Source organism: Erinaceus europaeus, chromosome 10 (assembly GCF_950295315.1).
Source record: "Erinaceus europaeus chromosome 10, mEriEur2.1, whole genome shotgun sequence".
In the NCBI taxonomy this organism is placed as follows: Eukaryota; Metazoa; Chordata; class Mammalia; order Eulipotyphla; family Erinaceidae; genus Erinaceus; species Erinaceus europaeus.
The window spans coordinates 121727476-121747810 of record NC_080171.1 but is presented as its reverse complement, the minus strand read 5'-3'; the positions used below and the strand labels follow the sequence as shown (position 1 = coordinate 121747810).

The following is a 20335-nucleotide window of genomic DNA, read 5'->3' as shown; positions in this document are numbered from 1 at the left end:
AAATCACTAATTCACCTGGAACACCAACTATTAATAAGTATTAAAAACTAGTCTCGACATTAGCAATAAAAAGCCCTAATCATAGTATGCAGTATTAATTAAAATTTTAACTAGTAGCAAAAATGCAATTAGATACTTGTCAAACAATGCACCTTGGATGTCTACAATTTCTTTGTAGAGCAGAAATATCACTGTAATGTCAAATAGGTGTTTCCAGTATCTCAACAGTATGCCAAATCTGCAGTCTTAAAAGAAACTCCAGATAGGGGGCCACACAGGGCTAAGCGCACGTAGTATGAAGCACCAGGACTGGCTCAAGAATCCTGGTTCGAGCCCCCAGCTCCTCACCTGCAGGGGGGGTCACTTCACAAGCAGTGAAGCAGGTCTGCAGGTGTCTGTCTTTCTCTCCCCTCTCTCTCTTCCCCTCCTCTCTCCATTTTTCTCTGTCCTATCCAAAAAAATGGAAAAAAAAAAAAAAAGGTCTCCAGGAGCAGTGCCAGTACTGAGCTCCAGTGATAACCTCAAAGGGAAAGGGAAAAAAAAGAGATATTTCTGGTTAAAGGAAGAATTTGCCAAGCAAAGAAAACTCAATAGTATTTTCTAGAAAATGTACACATCACACTTTTGTACTGAGCTTCAAAAACATGAGATAGTCCTTCTTTTCACCATAAAACTTCGAGTTCAAAGTCTCAAGAGTACACATCTATCCCTCAAGTTTTTGACTATCCTCTATTATTAATGAGCTAAAAATAGTTAAGTCTGCTTTTAATTGCCAAACTACTTAGCGTCAATATTTAAACAAAAGTGACAACAGCAGAGCAGAAAATAACAAAAGACACATTTCCCATCTGACTACAACGTAGTCCGAGTTGTGTTCTGTATACCACAGTATTTAAGGAGAAATAATCTCAATTTCAATATAAAGAACATCAATAAATAAAGAAAGGAGCTGAATGAAGAAACAAACTAGAACTATTGAACATTTTCAGAGTAAAAATGGTGACTTCCCCACTTTCAGCCCATCTTGGATGGAGCTGGAAGAAATCGTGGTAAGTGAAATAAGTCAGAAACAGAAGGATGAAGATGGGATGATTTCACTCGCAAGCAGAAGTTGAAAAGCAAGATCAGAAGGGAAAACACTAAGCAGAACCTGGACTGGAGTTGGTGTCTTGCACCAAAGTAAAAGACTGGGGGGGTGGTGGAGAGAGAAGGGTTCAGGTCCTGGAACATGATGGCAGAGGACCTACAGGGGGTTGGATTGTGTGGAGAAATAAGAAATGTTATGCATATACAAATTATTGTACTTACTGTCAACTGTGAAACATTAATCCCCTAATTAAAAAAAAATCATAGATGTAACAAGCAGGATTCCACACAATAATAATCCCCATGAAAAATCTTCCAGAAAGAGACATATGGGATATATACACCATATAGGGTCACAGAAGTCCTTGTTAAAGCAGTGGTTACTATATTTTATGTAGTTATATGTTATATTTTAGTTTTAAAGAAATTTAAAACTTTTTATATTTTTATATTTTATATGTTCTATTTTAGTTTTCACAAACTGGTAAATTAATTTTATTGCCTAAGAAGTGGCATTAAACATGGCTACTGAAACAAAATGATCCAAATGGTTTGGCTTTTTTTTTTATATATATATTTGTATTTATTTTATTGAGAGATATACAGCGGAAACAAGACACACAATACACACACACACACACACACACACACACACACAACAGAGAGAGAGAGAGAAACATAACTCTGCTCAGCTTTGGTTTATGGTGGTGCTGAGGATTGAACCTAAGACCCTGGAGCCTCAGGCATGAAAGTCTTTTTGCATAAGCATTATGCTGTCTCCCGCCCCTTCAAATGGTTTTCCAACAGAGATACTCAAAGGACATCAAGCTACTTCAAGTTCCTACATCTCTCCTGTTTTTCATGATTCCAGGTCACCTAGCACCCCCCCCACCCCCTTAGCTGCTCTCCTTTTGATTTATCAAACTATTACATTTGGTTTTTGAAATGATAAATCAACACTCCCAACTCTGGAACTCATTAAGACTATAAACGTGAAAAATTTATGTACAACTTTGTTACCAAACAAAACATATTTTTCCCCATCTGAATTTTCAAAACAAATCAAACTATAAAAAATTTTGTTTGAGGGGCTGAGTGGTAATGCACATAGCTGAGCCACACATTACCATGTGCAAAGAACTGGGTTCCATAGTCTCCCCTCCACACCTACAGCAGGGGAGCTGCATGAGCTGTGAATTAGGTCTGCAGGTGGCTCTCACTCTCCCTTTCTACTTTTCCTTCCACTCCCTATCAAATAAAATAGAAAGAAAAATAGAGAAGTGGTCCAGGAGGTGGGACAGTGGATAAGGCATTGGACTCTCAAGCATGAGGTTCTGAGTTCAAACCCTGGCAGCACATGTACCTGAGTGATGTCTGGTTCTTTCTCTCTCCTCCTCCTATTTTTCTCATAAATAAATAAAATCTTAAAAAAAAAAAAAGAGAAGAAAAAAAAAAGGTCACCATGAGCAGTAGATTCACTGTGCTGGCACAGAGCCTCAGAGATAACGCCAGTGGCAATTATAACATTTTTTTAATAAATGATTTCATAATATCTGTATATTTTATAATGTGCTATAACTTTTTAAAGTTTTATTTACTTATTTTTAAAATTTTTTATTTATAAAAAGGAAACACTGGCAAAAACCATAGGATAAGAGGGGTACAACTACAAACAATTCCCACCACCAGAACTCCGTATCCCATCCCCTCCCCTGATAGCTTTCCTATTCTTCATCCCTCTGGGAGCATGGACCCAGGGTCATTGTGGGGTGCAGAAGGTGGAAGGTCTGGCTTCTGTAATTGCTTCCCCGCTGAACATGGGCGTTGACAGGTGGATCCATACTCCCAGCCTGTCTCTCTCTTTCCCTAGTGGGGCAGGGCTCTGGGGAAGCGGAGCTCCAGGACACATTGGTGGGGTCATCTGTACAGGGAAGTCTGGTTGGCATCCTGCTGGCATCTGGAACCCTATCCAGAGAATCCCAGGTCACAAGCCACTGCTTGCAAGTCACCATCTTAGCTCTGCCCCCCCAGTTTTATTTATTTTAATGAGAGAGAGAGAGAGAGAGGGAGAGAGGCTAGAACACTGCTCAGTTCTGGCTTATGGTGATGCTGGGGATTGAACTTGAGACCTCACAGCCTCAGGCTTGAGAGTCTTTTGCATAGCCATTATGCTGTCTCCCCAGCCACAATTTTAAATACATTGCTTTTAATGCAAATTGGATACATTTTCAGTGCTTCTCCTAGGAAAATGTGTTCCACAGGAGAAATAGCCACCTGGTATCCAGTGGTTATGGGGACTGTAATGATGTCTATATTTCTACTGAAATAGTTTTCCATCTCATCTGTTCAGAACACCAAGAAACGAGACTGTTAGATCAGGTAACTCATTTCACCAGAAAGGCATAAAAACAATTATCTATGCCACTCTAGACTCTTGAAAAGGCGCTTCAAAATATCCTATTTGCTAATCTGGATCTGAAACAACCTTGACTCATGTTTAAAAACAATAGCTTCAAATTTTGTAATAGTGGTTACCAGACATTTTTTTTTTTTAAAAGAAAGCTAAGGAGCTGAGTGTCTTTAAGTCCTGATCAAACCTACTCATGTTTGATTAAAGGAAGTATTTTATAATAAAAATCACGCAGGTACAGATTTCCTTCATGTCTAGCTATTAGAGAATGCTTTATTCCATGTCTTTACTTCTTAATCCACTCTTTATCAAGAAGAAACATGATGGCCAACAGATACACAAAAGCGCTCAAAATCCCCGATTATCAGAAAAATGCAGGGGGCCAAGCAGTGGCACACCTGGTTAAGCACATACATCACAATGCAAAAGGACCCAAGTTCAAGCCCCTGGCAGGGGCAGGGAGAAAGCTTCACGAGCGGTTAGCAGGGCTGCGGGAGTCTCTCTGTCTCCCTCCCTCTCTGGCTTCTCCTCTCCTCTCCTCTCCTCTCCTCCCCTCTCCTCTCCTCTCCTCTCCTCTCCTCTCCTCTCCTCTCCTCTCCTCTCCTCTCCTCTCCTCTCCTCTCCTCTCCTCTCCTCTCCTCTCCTCTCCTCTCAATTTCTCCATCCAATAATAAAGAAATAAAATATTAAAAAGAAAGAAAGCAAATAAAAATGAGCTAGTATCTGACATGATTACGAGTCATACATCAGAAAGGGCAGACACAAGTACTGGAGAGGATGGAGGAAGAGGAACACCACTACACTGTTGGTGGGAATGTGAACTCGTCCAACACTCAGGGAAGACGGTCTGGAGATACCGCAGAACATCAGAAAGGGACACGTCCAGAGACAGCAGAAACACCTACAGAAAGATATCCCTGGACTCTCAGGCTCACAGCAGCTCTTACTAAGGGCCCACACGTGGAAGCAACTTAAATGCCCAACAACAGATGAGTGGTTAATCAAGTAGTATTTTTTTGTTTGTTTTATATATTTATTTTTATTTATTTATTCCCTTTCGTTGCCCTTGTTTTTATTGTTGTGGTTATTATTGTTGTTGTTACTGCTGTCGTTGTTGTTGGATAGGACAGAGAGAAATGGAGAGAGGAGGGGAAGACAGAGAGGGGGAGAGAAAGACAGATACCTGCAGACCTGCTTCACTGTCTGTGAAGCAACTCCCCCCGCAGGTGGGGAATCAAGTGGTATTATTCACATACGAAATACAACTAGCTATTAAAAAATAACAAAACCATCTCCTTTGCCTCATTTTGAATGAAACCTGAAGGAATTATGTGGAGATAAGTGAGAAGGAGAAGAAAGAACAGCAGATGATCTCACTTATAAGTGAAACATAAGGAACACGGAGGGAGAAGTCAAACAGGAAGACACTTGGACCAGCTGTAGTCAGTCACAGCCAGGCCCAGAACATGGGGCAGAGGCAGGAGCCGGGCAGGGGGCTGAGAGAGGAGTGTAAGTGGTGGGGAAGGACCTAGGTTGGTGGTGGCCATGGGTGGTATGCAGACACCTATCACAGAATGATGGGAACTGTATCCAAGCAATATCCCACTATTTGCATCAAAAAGAAAAATAAGGGAGTCGGGCTGTAGCGCAGCGGGTTAAGCGCAGGTGGCGCAAAGCACAAGGACCGGCATAAGGATCCCAGTTCAAACCCCGGCTCCCCACCTGCAGGGGAGTCGCTTCACAGGCGGTGAAGCAGGTCTGCAGGTGTCTATCTTTCTCTCCTCCTCTCTGTCTTCCCCTCCTCTCTCCATTTCTCTCTGTCCTATCCAACAACGACAACAACAATAATAACTACAACAATAAAACAACAAGGGCAACAAAAGGGAATAAATAAAATAAATATTTTTTAAAAAAAGAAAAATAAACAACCGAAGCCAAATTATTTACTGATTACCTGGAGGTAGATAAAGGGGAAATTCCAGAGGTTTACTTTCCCAAAGTCTAGAGAAGGTATCCACATTTAAAGGGAAATATATATATATATATGATAAGACAGACTTCAAAACTAAGGTGTAAATGATTTTGACAATAGGAAAACATGAATGTCTATCTTTATACCTCAGAATAATTTACTGCAGTAATTCAAGCAATTACCATTTGCTTTTCTTTAATTAGAATGGATAGCACATCAAAACCAAACTCATCTACTTGATGTTTAACTTAAGAGCTCAGAATCAAAAATCAACTACAGTGTGATCTTCCCAGCACTGAATACAAGAACCGAAAATGCAAAGTGCACGGATTACTCTCCAAATTAAGAGACAACGGAATATTCATTGGTTAAAAAAATAAAATAAACCTGGGTACCTTAGACTGTGCTAAAATTAGAAGGGAAAAAAGGAGGGCAAACCAGATGGTCTGTCTGGGGAAGTATTAGCAATGTAATTGTGTTCACTACTGAGGGCGGGGGCGGGAGACTAAACTCTAACAAAACGTGAGGAGACCCAAATTCTAGTTAGCTCAGTGCTGTCACATCTTGACCCTGAGCACACACGCATTCTTTTGTGCCCCCACAAGATCCTGCAGGAGGCACAGACACACATTTCTCATCAAGAATCTCTCTCTCTCTCTCTCTCTCTCTCTTTTTTTAAAGGTTACATGTCCAATTCCAAGCTGAGTCACTTCAGAAAACCGTACCCATGGTCCTGCCTTCCCTTCCTCTTTTTAAGTCACACCGATACCTATTGCTACTTCTGAATGTCCTTCCCTTTTTCCTCTTCCCTCTCTGGGTCTTGGGGGTCTTACACAAATACAGATAGTTATAGAAATAAAAGTAAACCCCTATCTGTGACCTTGGAGAACTCTCGTAGTTTCCAGTGGAGGGAGTGAGGACACAGAACTCTGGTGATGGGAAAGGTGTGGGATTATATACCCCTTGCGTTTCATAATTTTGCAAATCAATATTAAATCACTTTTAATAATTTAAAAATCTGTGTCTAGGGAGTCGGGCGGTACCGCAGCGGGTTAAGCGCACGTGGCGCAAACCTCAAAGACCAGCGTAAAGATCCTGGTTCGAACCCCTCGGCTCCCCACCTGAGGGGAGTCGCTTCACAGGCAGTGAAGCAGGTCTGCAGGTGTCTGTCTTTCTCTCCCCCTCTCTGTCTTCCCCTCCTCTCTCCATTTCTCTCTGTCCTATCCAACAACGACGACATCAATAACAACAACAATAACTACAACAACAACTAAAAAACAAGGGCAACAAAAGGGAAAATAAATAAATATAAAAATAAAAAATCTATATCCAAAACAAACAAAAAAATGAGCAGAAAAACTGTGACACAGGAAAACATGAGCAATTCATAAAATCTGACTCCTTCCTCTGTCTGCGGATCTGACCTGTTTTGTCGACAGCAAAGGGTCCAATGACCTGGCATTTACTGCTCAGGTCTCGCTGTTGTTTGTTCCTTCGCTTATAGGAAAGAGAAATTAAGAGAGTGAAAAAAGCCTACAGTCATGAAAAACTCCTAAAAATAGTTGAACTTTCAGATAACAAGACTTTCTCATTTGAAACTTTGTAATCTGTTGCCATGAAGCACATCACTTGCTTAAATATTTTAAAAGCAGCTGGTTGTTCTCAAATGAGTCTTTCATATTTTTTTGTGCCTCAAATGTTTCAGTCCTGTGGTGACATAATTAAGACGTTGGTTATAATGCACTGATGATATCCACAATAAAAACTTCCTTTAAAAAAAAAAAAGCATATCTTCTCAGCGAAATGCCAGAGACAAAATCTAGAATTTGCCTTCATAACATCATGGAATTGGTTTAGATTACATTTTCAATGATGCCCTCATGCAAGTATTTACTGAGTATCGACTACATGCTGGCTCTGTTCTAAGAGCTTGAAAACATGTGGAAATTCTGGTTGCAGAAAACCAGAAACATACAAACACAGCATGATGAAGAAAAATAAAGAGAAAAGGCAGTGTTGGGTGAGGGAGAAAGCGGTGGGGTGTATGCCCAATGAGACAGCTCAGCCGTGCAGAGGAGGGAAATCCCAGAGTGAAGGGACAGTGAGCACTTCTCTATGGTGGGAGCACATAGCCCTGCTCAAGGATCAGTCAGGAAGTCATGAACATTGGCTAAAGCGTCTGGTCTCTGGCAATAAAAATGTTCCTGCCACATATACAGTCGATGCCAATAACATCCGAATCTCTAACACAATGTTGAACAACAACAAAAAAAAACCAAACTGCTGAAGTGTATATACACAACACACCCCTTTGTGTGTGTGTGTGTGTTTTAAATCATTAACATTAATACTACAAAAACGTTGGAGATGCAGGGAATAATGGTATGGAAAGAAATAAGGACTTTTTTTATATTTATTTATTTCCTTTTATTGCCCTTGTTTTATTGTTGTAGTTACTATTGTCGTTGTCACTGATGTCATTGTTGGATAGGACAGAGAGAAATGGAGAGAGGAGGGGAAGACAGAGGGGGGAAAGAAAGATAGACACCTGCAGACCTGCTTCACCGCCTGTGAAGCGACTGCCCCGCCTGTGAAGCGACTCCCCCGCAGGTGGGGAGCCGGGGGCTTGAACCAGGATCCTTTCGCCGGTCCTTGCGCTTTGCGCCACCTGCGCTTAACCCGCTTGCGCTACCACCCGACTCCCGAAATAAAGACATTTTATAGTTCTGGCACACAACTGTAAAATCAACAAAATATACAGTTCAGAGAAGTGTCTGCTTTTCAGAAGTTGGGGGATGTCACGTGGAGAAGAACCTGAGGAAACCCAGAAATTCAGGGTGATGTTTATCATTTCAGTTGAAAGCTAGGAATATATCAATCTTTTCAAATATCAGAATTATTATTTTTTTTTTATAAAAGAATCCTCAACCTTGTTTCACTATCTTTATTTTCTTAGCTAACCCATCCACAGTTCATTCTGACACTTGTCTCTGCACAGCAGGCACAGCAAAAGTAGTATTTCTGTTCAGCTAGGGTGAAAACTGTACTTCTGGTAGACTCCTTTCTGTATCATGAAAAGACGAGCTAATTCGGGGAATTTAAAAGGTGCTATCATTTTTCCAGCACTCTGAAACTATACTTTAGAGTCTTTTATTATTGACAGAAAAAGGCTGAATAAGAGAAAGCATGACAAACCTGTCTTTAGTGCTTTAAACTGAGCTGTCTGTCATAATGCTAAAAACATCTTCCTACATAGAAGGTAGGTATTTTTAGCAGTGTCACCTTTGCTTCTCAGTCTAATTCTGAGAAAAATACACAGTGTGAATTTTTTTTTTAAAAAATTAATCATGTACAAATATTGATTTTATCTCATACCTCCTGTGTGCTCAGGTAGCTGTGTGTTCAGGTTTTTTTCTTCCTTCCTTCCTTCCTTCCTTCCTCCCTCCCTCCCTCCCTCCCTCCCTCCCTCCCTCCCTCTCTCTCTCTCTCTCTCTCTCTCTCTTTCTTTCTTTCTTTCTTTCTTTCTTTCTTTCTTTCTTTCTTTCTTTCTTTCTTTCTTTCTTTCTTCCTCTTTGCCTCCAGAGTTACTGCTGGGGCTCAGTGCCTGCACTATGAACACACTGCTCCTGGAGGCCATTTTCCCTTTTTGTTGCCCTTTTTTATCACTGTTGTTCTTCTTATTGTTGTTACTGATGTCATCGTTGTTGATGGAAAGGACAGAGAGAAATGGAGAGAGGAGGGAAGACAGAGAGGGGGAGAGAAAGATAAGACACCTGCAGACCTGCTTCACCACTCATGAAGCTCCCCCCTGCAGGTGGGAAGCCGGGGGCTTGAACCGGGATCCTTATTCTGGTCCTTGCACTTTGCGCCACATGTATTTAACCCGCTGCGCTACCGCCTGCCCCCCTGCCCCCCGTGTTCAGGCTTTCTGTTCTCTTTTTCTGTCTCTCCCTCCTCTTTCCAAAGCAAGTCATGCCAGGTGGAGGAGTTAAACCAAAGCAAAGAAGTGGTGTCAAGGAAATCAGGGCAGCTCTCTAAACTCTTCACTGAGGGTCACGACGCACAGCATTGACAACTTTACAGGAAAATTAAAAAAAAATATTAAAAAAAATTTTTTTTCATTGCCACCAAGGCTGTCACTGGGGCTCAGTGCAAACACTACAAAAGCCATTTTTTTTTTTTCCTTTCTAATTTTTATTAGCTAGGATGGAGAAAAGTTGAGAGAGGACAGGGAGAGAAAGAGGGAGAGAAAGAGAGACACCTGCAGCCCTGCTTCACTGTTTGCAAAGCGTCCCCCCTGCAAGTGGAGAGTGGGGATTCAAACGTGTGCTTAAGCTTGGTAATAAGTGTGCTTGACCAGGTGCACCACCGCCAGCCCCAGCCCCCTCCCCTCTCCAGGAGTTTTCCATCACAGGGCTGTTGAGATGCTCAGGAGTCCTGAGAACTGCTGCTTACTGAAACACAGTTTCCACGTCTCTCCCCTATCCTCTCTCTCTCTCTCTCTCTCTCTCTCTCTCTCTCATCTCAGCTTTTATACACAGTGCTAACGGCCACTGTTTTGAGGATTTCTGTTCATCGCAACGGCTCTCTACTATCCCTAGCACCCACCTTACTTACTCCGTAGACAGGTTCAGTCCCTTCCCTGTTGCCCCTTAGACGTGCTGCCCAGTCATGTTCAGCACCCTCCCCTTGGTCTACTTACTTCTATCCCTAGAGATTCCCCCGACATACTTCCTCCTCTGTCATCTCTTGACCCCTGGTCACACCGGGATCTCAAGCTAGACATCACTGTCCCCTCCCGTGACTGCACGCCCAGGAGCTTCTGTGCTGGACTGATTTTGCTCCAGCTCCCCCCCCCCCCCCACATTGCTGATTATCACAGAGTGGACCTGGTGAGCGGGGAGTTACTTATGTCTGTGCCCTGGGCGACAGGGAGCCCCAGGAGAGTGGGTACTGCTGTTCATTTTGCTTAGTGCTCAGTTGATGAGACCTCCATAGTGCTGGCAACGTAATAAGTACTCCAGATACGCTCTATTGTTCGAAGAACGGAGGTACAGAATAGTGAGAGAAAGCATGAAAGAAATTAAAAGATGCTCCTTCCCCTAAACTCTTACCATCTTGATACCTTAAAAACACTGATTTTTTAAATCAGTGCATCTCTACAGCTCAAAAGGTGATTTCGTATTAGTTATACCAGTCAGTCATGACAGCGTTTCTGCAGGGTTTCTCCTAGTTAAATCAGAAATGAATCTAAGTCGTTGGTTGTGTCTCCCATATGTACCTGTGAACACTTCAAAGGAAGAGGAGCTGGGACACAGTAAGGTTGTGGATTCTGGTCAACTAGAGTTGCCATCGGAACTGTGAAAGGGCTATTTCACCGTGCTATCCAGTCCGATGCAGGTACAGATGTTGCAAGCATGGAAGCTTTTACAATTTGAGGAGCTGTCTTTAAGAAAACGGTGAGCTTCAAAGTACAAACACTGGGGGCTTTGGCTCAACCTTTTGCATACTGAAAAAAAAAGGTGAGAGCATTGTACATTCAAACTTAATTATCATTTTTCTGATAAATCCACATCTGAGTGGCATAGCAGAAGAAAGTAAACTTAAATAAAAAAGAGAATGCACATTCTAAGTCAAAATAATATCACAAGGGGGGGGCAGGCTGTGGCATACTGCCGGGTTAAGCAAACATAGTACCAAGCCCAAGGTCCCACACAAGGATCCTGCTTCAAGCCTCCAGCTCCCCACTTGCAGGGGAGTCGCTTCACAAGTGGTGAAGCAGGTCAGCAAGTATCTTTTTTTCTCCCCTCCTCTCTCAATTTCTCTCTGTCCTATCCAATAAAAATCGGGGGTGGGGGGGAGGGATGGCCTCCAGTAGCAGTGGATTTATAGTGCAGGCACCGAGCCCCAGTGATAACAAAATTTAATAAATAATAATTAATAATAATAGTAATATCCTCACAAGGAAGATAAGGTATAGGAAAGAAGAGAGGTAAAAATAAAAGCTATTTACCAGTTAACATGGGGCCACAGGAAGGCAGTGTACCAGGTCCAAAGACATAGAGGATTATAGAAAGTCGTTGCAGCCTGTACCACTACCAAGTAAGAGCTAATATTAAACTTGCAGAGGGAGGGTACAGCCAAGGACATTAAAACAATGCCGAACGTGGGGGCCAGGTGGCGATGCACTGGGTTAAGCACCTATAATACTAAGCGCAAGGACCCATGCAAGGACCTGGGTTCAAGCCCCCGGCTCCCCACCTGCAGGGGAGTCGCTTCACAGGCGGTGAAGCAGGTCTGCAGGTGTCTGTCTTTCTCTCCCCCTCTCTGTCTTCCCCTCCTCTCTCCATTTCTCCCTGTCCTATCCAACAACAACAATGGCAGTGGCAACAATAACAATAATAACAATTAAGGCAACAAAAATGGGAAAAAAATAGCCCCAGGAGCAGTGGATTCCTAGTGTGGGCACTGAGCCCCAGTGATATCACCCTGGAGGCAAAACAAAAGTGAAACGTTCCCAAATAATAACAACACTGAAAGTAGTCTGCATCTATAGTGACTGTGATCGTAGGTACTCAGAGCTATCTGAAACCCTGTCTGCTTGAGTGTTTAGGGTCTGTCCTGCTCAAGATGCAGGATCCGGGAGAAGAGAGGCCTGATTTATCCTGTTCAAAGACAAAGTCTCAGCATCCAGTGAAATACTAGGTTCAAACACATCTGTGGAATAAACAGATAGAGATAGGAAGGAATAAAAGAGTCAAACTTCACAAGTATCATGTTTTGGTATATGCCAGGGGTCATCTCAGTTTAACTGCATATTTTTATAAATGTTAGTAGTGAGTTTTTTAAAATTTAGTGTCACTGTTGCCAAATGAGTTACTCAGGCTTGAAAAATAATTTCAAAGAAGTCTGGCTCATGGCCCAAGCACTGAGAAGGTATGCTGGCAATAAACTAAAGGAAAAAGCTAAATCAGAAACTCAGGTTGGTTTGTCTGGCTGTGCTTGTTTCTTTAGGTTGAGGAGATGCTTGAACTGGTGGATAAATGCACTTGAGATGGCTGGACAGAATTGCACTTGAGTGAAGAGGGCAGGGTTGCTCTGAGGGGACGGGAGACAGGAGAGTGGCTATCAGTCAGAGGCAGAGGAGAGATGTTTGCCTAAGGGACGCTTCAATGCACTAGTACGACCAACTAAGATATTTTGGAATTCCAGGCAGAACAAATCACCGGCAAGGAGATTACCAAAATGAAGAATGGCTTTAAGAGATTATTAAATCAGACTCACTATTGTTTATATAGTCTACCAGTCTTTTTTGCCTCCAGGGTTATCTCTGGGGCTCAGTGTCTGCACTATGAATCCACTGCTCCTAGAGGCCATTTTTCCCATTTTTGTAGCTCTCATTGTTTTTATTGTTATTGTTGCCATTGCCATTGTTGTTGTTGGATAAGACAGAGAGAGATGGAGAGAGATGGGGAAGACAGAGAGGGGGAAAGACAGACACCTGCAGACCTGCTTCATTGCCTGTGAAGTGACTCCCCTGCGGTGGGGAGCCTGGGGCTCGAACTGGGATCCTTAAGCCGGTCTTTGCGCTTGGCACCACGTGCACTTAACCCGCTGCGCTACAGCTCGGCCCCCTACACCAATAATCTTTTAAAGATAGTGTCTTAATGTTAAAGCATTTTTAAAGGTAACTCCAAAATGCAAGTTTCAGGATCTCTGGGAGAGTTGCAATGAGAGGAAGAAAGGACATGTTTAAAGATGGCTACATAATGCACCTGCCACTTCCCTGTATCAAAACCAAGCTATGTCAGAAAAGCTATTTTCATGACAACAGATCCAGTTTTTAAAGTTGTACTGCAACTGTAGCTCCAAAGACTGAAGCATCCTGCCAGCCTCCTGGGATATCATGAAATTCAGCAATTTAAAAATGAAACGAGGGGAATCGGGGGGTAGTGTAGCTGGTTAAGCGCAGGTGGCACAAAGCGCAAGGACCGGCATAAGGATCCTGGTTCAAGCCCCCGGCTCCCCACCTGCAGGGGCGTCGCTTCACAGGCGGTGAAGCAGGTCTGCGGGTGTCTATCTTTCTCTCCCCCCCTTGTCTTTCCCTCCTCTCTCCATTTCTCTCTGTCCTATCCAGCAACAACGACATCAATAACAGCAACAATAATAACTACTACAACAACAAAGACAACAAGGGCAACAAAAGGGAAAATAAATAAATAAATAAAATTAAAAAAAAATGAAATGCAATGACTGGCGCCTAAGACGACACAGCTGCGGGGGTAGAGAATCATTGGAAATGACCGTGAGCTTGGGACTTGTCCTGAAACAGGCACAAGGACAAGGAGGCCATGGTTGGGTCTCTACTGGCAGGCAGACCTAAACTGAATATGCGAGACAGGTCATCGCCTACAGCGGCAAACTTCCTTCAGAAGAAAGATAGAGAAGGGATTTCCTGGGGACCACAGCCTCTGAAACACCAGCAGAGGATGTGCACACGAGTCATTCGCTAAAACAAAGAAGACAGACTGTCCTCGGAGATTGAGAGTTTTTGGAAGGAGTTTTTTTCTTTCTTCCTTCCTTCCTTCCTTCCTTCCTTTCTTTCTTTCTCTTTCTCTCTTTCTTTCTTTCTTTTTAATGTTTTTTCCTATTAATTTAACTCTTGAATATATTTTACTCCTATTTTTATAATTTCTTTTTTAAAAAAATTCTCCTTCCCTAGTCCCCTAACCAATCTGCTATGTAATAATTATTCGTATGCCTAAACCCTAACAAAAGGACTTTTCAAAGTTAACCCAGTTACCAAATAATGTGATGATAACAGTAACTATCCATTGTCTTTTTGAACCCTAAGACAGCAGGAACCTCACATCTCCACTATAGAGCCTCTACTTCCCCCCAGTCCTGGAACCTTAGGATAGGGCCCACTTTCCCGCATGCCTCTCCCAATCCATACCAAATAATATTGCATCAGCCGATCGCAACCTAATCAACGCAACGATTGCCACCTCAACATGCTTCACTTCAGACTGTGTCCAGAGACTTCACGTGTGGAATGACAACCCTTCAGCTTCATTACTCGGGTGAGACCTTTCCTTTCATAGTATTCTCTAATTCCATCCCAGGTGGTTCACTTTCTAACAAAGTCCCAAAACCTAGATATACACCAGGTTCTGTGAGAGAGAGCATATGTTCACACATAAACATAAAAAAAGCGCAAAATATACTTGAAAGCAGAAGTACACTAGAGTTTGCAGTGAGTACCCCACCCCCAACACTTCATCTTCACTATTCCAACCTTTCGGTCCATCATTGCTCAACAATTTGTTTGGCTTTGTACGTTAACTCTCTTTTCAGCCACCAGGTTCCAGATGCCATCAGGATGCCGACCAGGCTTCCCTGGATTGAAGACCCCACCAATGTGCCCTGGAGCTCCGCTTCCCCAGAGACCCACCCTACTAGGGAAAGAGAGAGGCAGACTGGGAGTATGGACCGACCAGTCAATGCCCATGTTCAGCGGGGAAGCAGTTACAGAAGCCAGACCTTCTACCTTCTGCAACCCACAATGACCCTGGGTCCATGCTCCCAGAGGGATAGAGAATGGGAAAGCTATCGGGGGAGGGGGTGGGATATGGAGATTGGGTGGTGGGAATAGTGTGGAGTTGTACCTCTCCTACCCTATGGTTTTGTTAATTTATCCTTTATTAAATAAAAAATAAATAAATAAAATAATAATCATTCGTATGTCTGCTTAACAGATAAGAAAACGAACTAACCTTTCCCCCCTACTTTCTGAATTTTCTAAATTTTATGTCTAATTTCTTATGGACCATAAAAGCCAATATGGGAACAAGGCTGCTTGAATCCAGGATTCTTTCCTAGATTCTAAGTATTCGCTCAGACATTTGTATGCCTCCTTTATAATGCACTATCTTTCCAGACTTAATGTTTACTAGACAATAGCCTGTACACTACAGAAATGAAGAATTCTTAAGATAATGTGAACACAGCCCAGGGATGACTTATATCAGGACTCACTGGTGGTACTTGCATTTGAAAACCACTGCAGCCAACCTTAAGCCACTACCATTGCTATATGGAGTTTAAATTTGACTTGTTTTATTTTTCCTTACCAAGGACATCCAGCTTTGGGGGTTACAGAATTTATGAAGGAATGTCACAAAATCCCAAAGTCTCCTTAGGCTTTTATCTTGGGATTCTCACAAAGATAAAGACCATCAAGGGTCTCCAGGACAGAGGCAAATAGATAAACAGCATCCCTTGCTAACGTGGAAAACATTTACTCTCCGCAAGCACCTAATACGTGTATCCTGTTTCAAAGTGAACAGAAGATAGCACAGCATTATTATATTACAGAGAATATAAAAAAGCAAGAACTCTCTCAAGTAAAATTACAAAACAAACAAAAACCCGTCTATCCCTATGATGTAACTTTAAATAAATATAAAACTCATAAAATCAGACACCTACCAGGCCCACCCTCCAGTTTACAGGCTCCATGCAGCATAACCTAAAAGAAGTCTAGGGAAACTATTCCTGTTAGCTCAATCTTAGGATCCTAAAGCTGTTTTCCTCACTGCATGAATGTCGGGGAAAACAAGATGCAATTTCAAGGAAACCAAAGACCAGTGCAAACGGTATCTTTATCAGGTACCTGTCTACTGTATTAGAGGAGTTCGTATCCTTAAAGTTCTGTCTGAAATCAGCGAACTGAATCTGACATGTGTTAATTACTAGTGAGGAAGTAAACAGAAGGGTTCAGAATTCTAAGAAAAAATAAGGAGAACCTATTATTATTTTTATCTATCGACATCCATGCCCTATCCCCTCCTTAAATGACCAGAGAACTGTACTGACTGACCTCAGAGTAACCTTTAGTATGGGCTGTGGTGTTCAATGCCTTGGGAGCATTCCAGATGAAAAGTGACTGAGCACTAAGGACCTCCAAGCTGGGCTGCATTGAAGAAGGCCAGTCTCTACAATGAGATTTCACATTAAAATTCAATTTAAGAGGGGCTAGATGGTGTCATGACTAGTACAGCAGACAATTACCAAGCCTGAGGACCTAGGTTCAAGACCCCAGTCCCCATATGTAGGGGGGCAGGCCAGTCTCTATCTCTCTTTCTCTCCCTCTCTCTCTCCCCACCCTGTATCTCCTGGTCTCTATTATAATGAAAAATAATTCATTTAAAAAGTAAAGTTCAAATTAAGAAGTTAGGCAGTAAATAAAGGTTAGTGAATTTAGTTTGTGAAAACTAAATATTAATATTAACAGGACTGAGTGGTGGCACACCTGATAGAGCTCACCTAGTCCAATGTGCAGGGACTGGGTTCAAAGCCCCAGCTCCCACCTACAGCTCCCACCTACAAGCAGTGAAGCAGTGCTGTAGGTCTCTCTCTCTCTCTTTCTTTCTGTCTCTAGTTAATAAATATTGATAAATAAATAAAATATTAAAAAACAACAAAAAATATAAATGTCTATGTCCTTGACTTTTGTTTTACCGTCTTGTTCTACCCGCCAGGCCCAGAATGTGTACACTACAAGACAGCTAAGTAGGAGGAGGCGGGCTGGGTGACAAGGTCTCAAATAACCATCATTAAAGGTAATGACCTACCTACCAGTAGTGTACAGAAGCCAGAGATTATATTTATTTCCTATTAAAAATCATGATGCAGATATAAATTTGTAGACAGAAAAAAAACGCCTCCCAGAGCACACTGTGGTTTACATATTAGTGTTACAGCTAGACATGTAGATATCTTAATCGAGTAAGATACTAAATACCTATCTTCAAATCTTTACATGTGAAAATAAAGCTGCTGCTTTTTGAAAGAGAAGGTAGGGAGTCGGGCTGTAGCGCAGCGGGTTAAGTGCAGGTGGCGCAAAGCACAAGGACCGGCATAAGGATCCCGGTTCAAACCCCGGCTCCCCACCTGCAGGGGAGTCGCTTCACAGGCGGTGAAGCAGGTCTGCAGGTGTCTGTCTTTCTCTCCTCCTCTCTGTCTTCTCCTCCTCTCTCCATTTCTCTCTGTCCTATCCAACAACGACAACAATAATAACTACAACAATAAAACAACAAGGGCAACAGAAGGGAATAAATAAAATTTAAAAAAATAAAAAAAAAAAGAGAAGGTAGACAGAGGAAAAAGAGATATATATATATAGAGAGAGAGAGAGAGGAGAGAGAGAGAGAGACGAGTCACAGCAGGGACACTTCCTTCTGTGTAGAGACTATCTACCGGGCTCAGCCACAGGTCACACACAACAGTAAAGCAGCCATGACCCCAGTGAACTCCGTTTTGGTCCACAGCTACAGCAATCTACTGGGTTGTCAGAGAAAAGTCATGGTATTTTGTTTTTCTAGGTAACAATTCATTATGACTTTTCTTTTTATTATTATTTTTTTAATATTTATTCATTCCCTTTGGTCGCCTTTGTTGTTTTACTGTTGTAGTTTTTATTGTTGTTATTTTTCTTAGAATGTTTTATTTATTTACTTATAATTGTATAGAGACAGAGAGAAATTGAGAGGGGAAGATAAGAGAGAGAGACAGAGAGACACATGCAGCCCTGCTTCAGCACTCATGAAGCTTTCCCCCTGCAGGTGGGAACCAGAGGCTTGAACTTGGGTCCTTGCACACTGTCATGTGCACACTTAGCCAAGTGCGCCACCGCCTGGCTCCTTGTTGTTGTTATTAATGTCGTTGTTGTTGGATAGGACAGAGAGAAATGGAGAGAGGAGGGGAAGACAGAGAGGGGGAGAGAAAGACAGACACCTGCAGACCTGCTTCACCGCCTGTGAAGCGACTCCCCTGCAGGTGGAGAGTCGGGGGCTCGAACCGGGATCCTTACGCCGATCCTTGTGCTTTACACCATGTGTGCTTAACCCGCTGCGCTACCGCCCAACTCCCCATTATGACTTTTCTAAGAGCTCAACACTAGACAGTTAGGAAGCCTTAGATACTATGCTGAGTGCTTTGAGTATATTGTATCACTAAGTCCTTATGTCCTTGAGATGTAAGCATTATTGAGTATTGTAAATAACCAAACTCAGGGAAGAAAAACAAAAACTTACTCATGCCAAGGAACTATTAAGTAGCAAGACTGGGAGCCCAAGTCAGGTCTATTGATCCCAAGGCCTGCACAATATATTACACAGGCAGTTTGTCCTTTGAAAAATATTTCCCAAAAATATTCATAGTTACTATCTCCAAATGATGAGATTTTTTCTCTTTTGCTTTTTAATACTGTCAGAGCATGGTTTAAAGTGAGCATAATTAATTTGTTTTATATATATATAACTTGATGCTGTACTTCAAAGCGCCCAAAATACTTATTCCTCAACTAAGTATGGCAATGAGAATATATCAGGCCAGTTATCCAAGTGTCAGTCATTAAGAGGAAAACTCGTTGCAATCGAAGTCTAAACTTTCTTTTTAGTCCATTAGCAAAAGACTGTTTCTGGGGGCTAAGATAGCCAGATACTTGTGCCCGCAGCATCACACTTGTCACCAGATGAGTATTTCTCCTTCCCTCCTCAACCACCTTCAATAGTTCCTCATACCTAGCAAAGCCCAACACTCCCTTACTTTCATTTAAAAACATTTTTATTATCTTTATTTGATAGACACAGCCAGGAATCGAGAAAGCGTTGCCACTAGAAGCTTTTCTCCTGCACATGGGAGCCAGGCGCTTGAACCCAGGTCTTTGCATAGTGTAACACGTGTACTCAACCAGGTACATAGGCTACCACCCTTACTTTCATTTAAAAATCTTCCAACACACACACCCTTTTTTCTTCCTTTACTGGGGGGGGGGGGGGTTAATCATTTGCATTTGGCAGTTAAATACAGTAGTTGGTACATGTGTAACATTTCTCAGTTTTCCAAATAACAATCTAGCCCCCACCCTAGGTCTTCCAAGACCTGAACCCTCCCCCCGCCCTCACCCACCCCAGAGTCTTTTCTTTGGTGCAACAGCCAAGCCCAGTGCAAGTCCTGCTTTGTGTTTTCCTGTCTGTTCTTATTTCTCAACATCTGTTCGTGAGTGAGACCATCCCATGTTCATCCTTCTCCTTCTGGCTGATCTCAATACAATTCCTTTAAGCTCCATCCCAGATGAAGTGAAGAAGGTGAGTTCCCCATTTTTAACAGCTGGGTACAACATACCCTTTAAAGACCCATCAACTACTCTTCCCTGGGAGAGAGTCCACATTCCAGTTAAATTAAAGTCTTTTGCTTTCTGAAATGTCTTCTCAATCACTTGCCTTTATGGAAGCCCAACCATCTTCTAAGCACAAGAATGGAAAAGTGAAGACCACGAGGTCAGGTGGTGCTGCACCAGGTTAAGTGTGCAAAGGGCAGAGCGCAAGGACCGGCCCCCAGCTCCCCACCTGCCCGACAAGTGGTGAAGCAGGTCTGCAGGTGTTTCTCCCTCTCTCTCCTACTCTATCTTTCCCACTTTTCTCTATTTCTCTCTGTCATATCACATAAAATGAGAAAAATGGCCTCCAGGAGCAGTGGATTTGTGGTGCAGGCACTGAGCCCCAGCAGTAACCCTGGAGGCAAAAAAAAATGTAAAAATGGAGACCATTTAATAGATTTTTCTTACAAAGAATACATAGAAGAAACATAATTAATAATATAGAGAATATATGTAAACCAACACTGTACAAAAAAAAAAACCTTGAAAAAATGCACAGCCAACTGATAAACTACATGTGAAAAGACCTTATGTACTTTCTTCATGAACACGAGAAAAGACCAGAGCAGTGTCTAGCTCTGGCATATAGTGTTGCTGGGAATTAAACTTGTGACGTCTGTACACTCTCCCTTGCCCAACAAAC

General features: G+C 42.3%; 1 protein-coding gene across 19 annotated transcripts in view; it reads right to left on the bottom strand.

The window, feature by feature from the left end:
- The window catches only part of EPB41L3 (erythrocyte membrane protein band 4.1 like 3), a 252639-nt gene that overhangs the window by 132399 nt on the left and 99905 nt on the right, over nt 1-20335 (bottom strand). For 6 of the 19 annotated variants that reach the window (XM_060200733.1, XM_060200735.1, XM_060200731.1 and 3 more), the window contains exon 1: nt 10750-10769. The exons of 2 other annotated variants lie outside the window; for them this stretch is intronic. The gene's annotated coding sequence lies outside the window, so the exon portion shown is untranslated. Of the gene's footprint in view, nt 1-10749; nt 10909-20335 lie in introns of those variants that run through there. 11 more of the 19 variants (XM_060200728.1, XM_060200729.1, XM_060200730.1 and 8 more) reach the window with 5 other exon arrangements.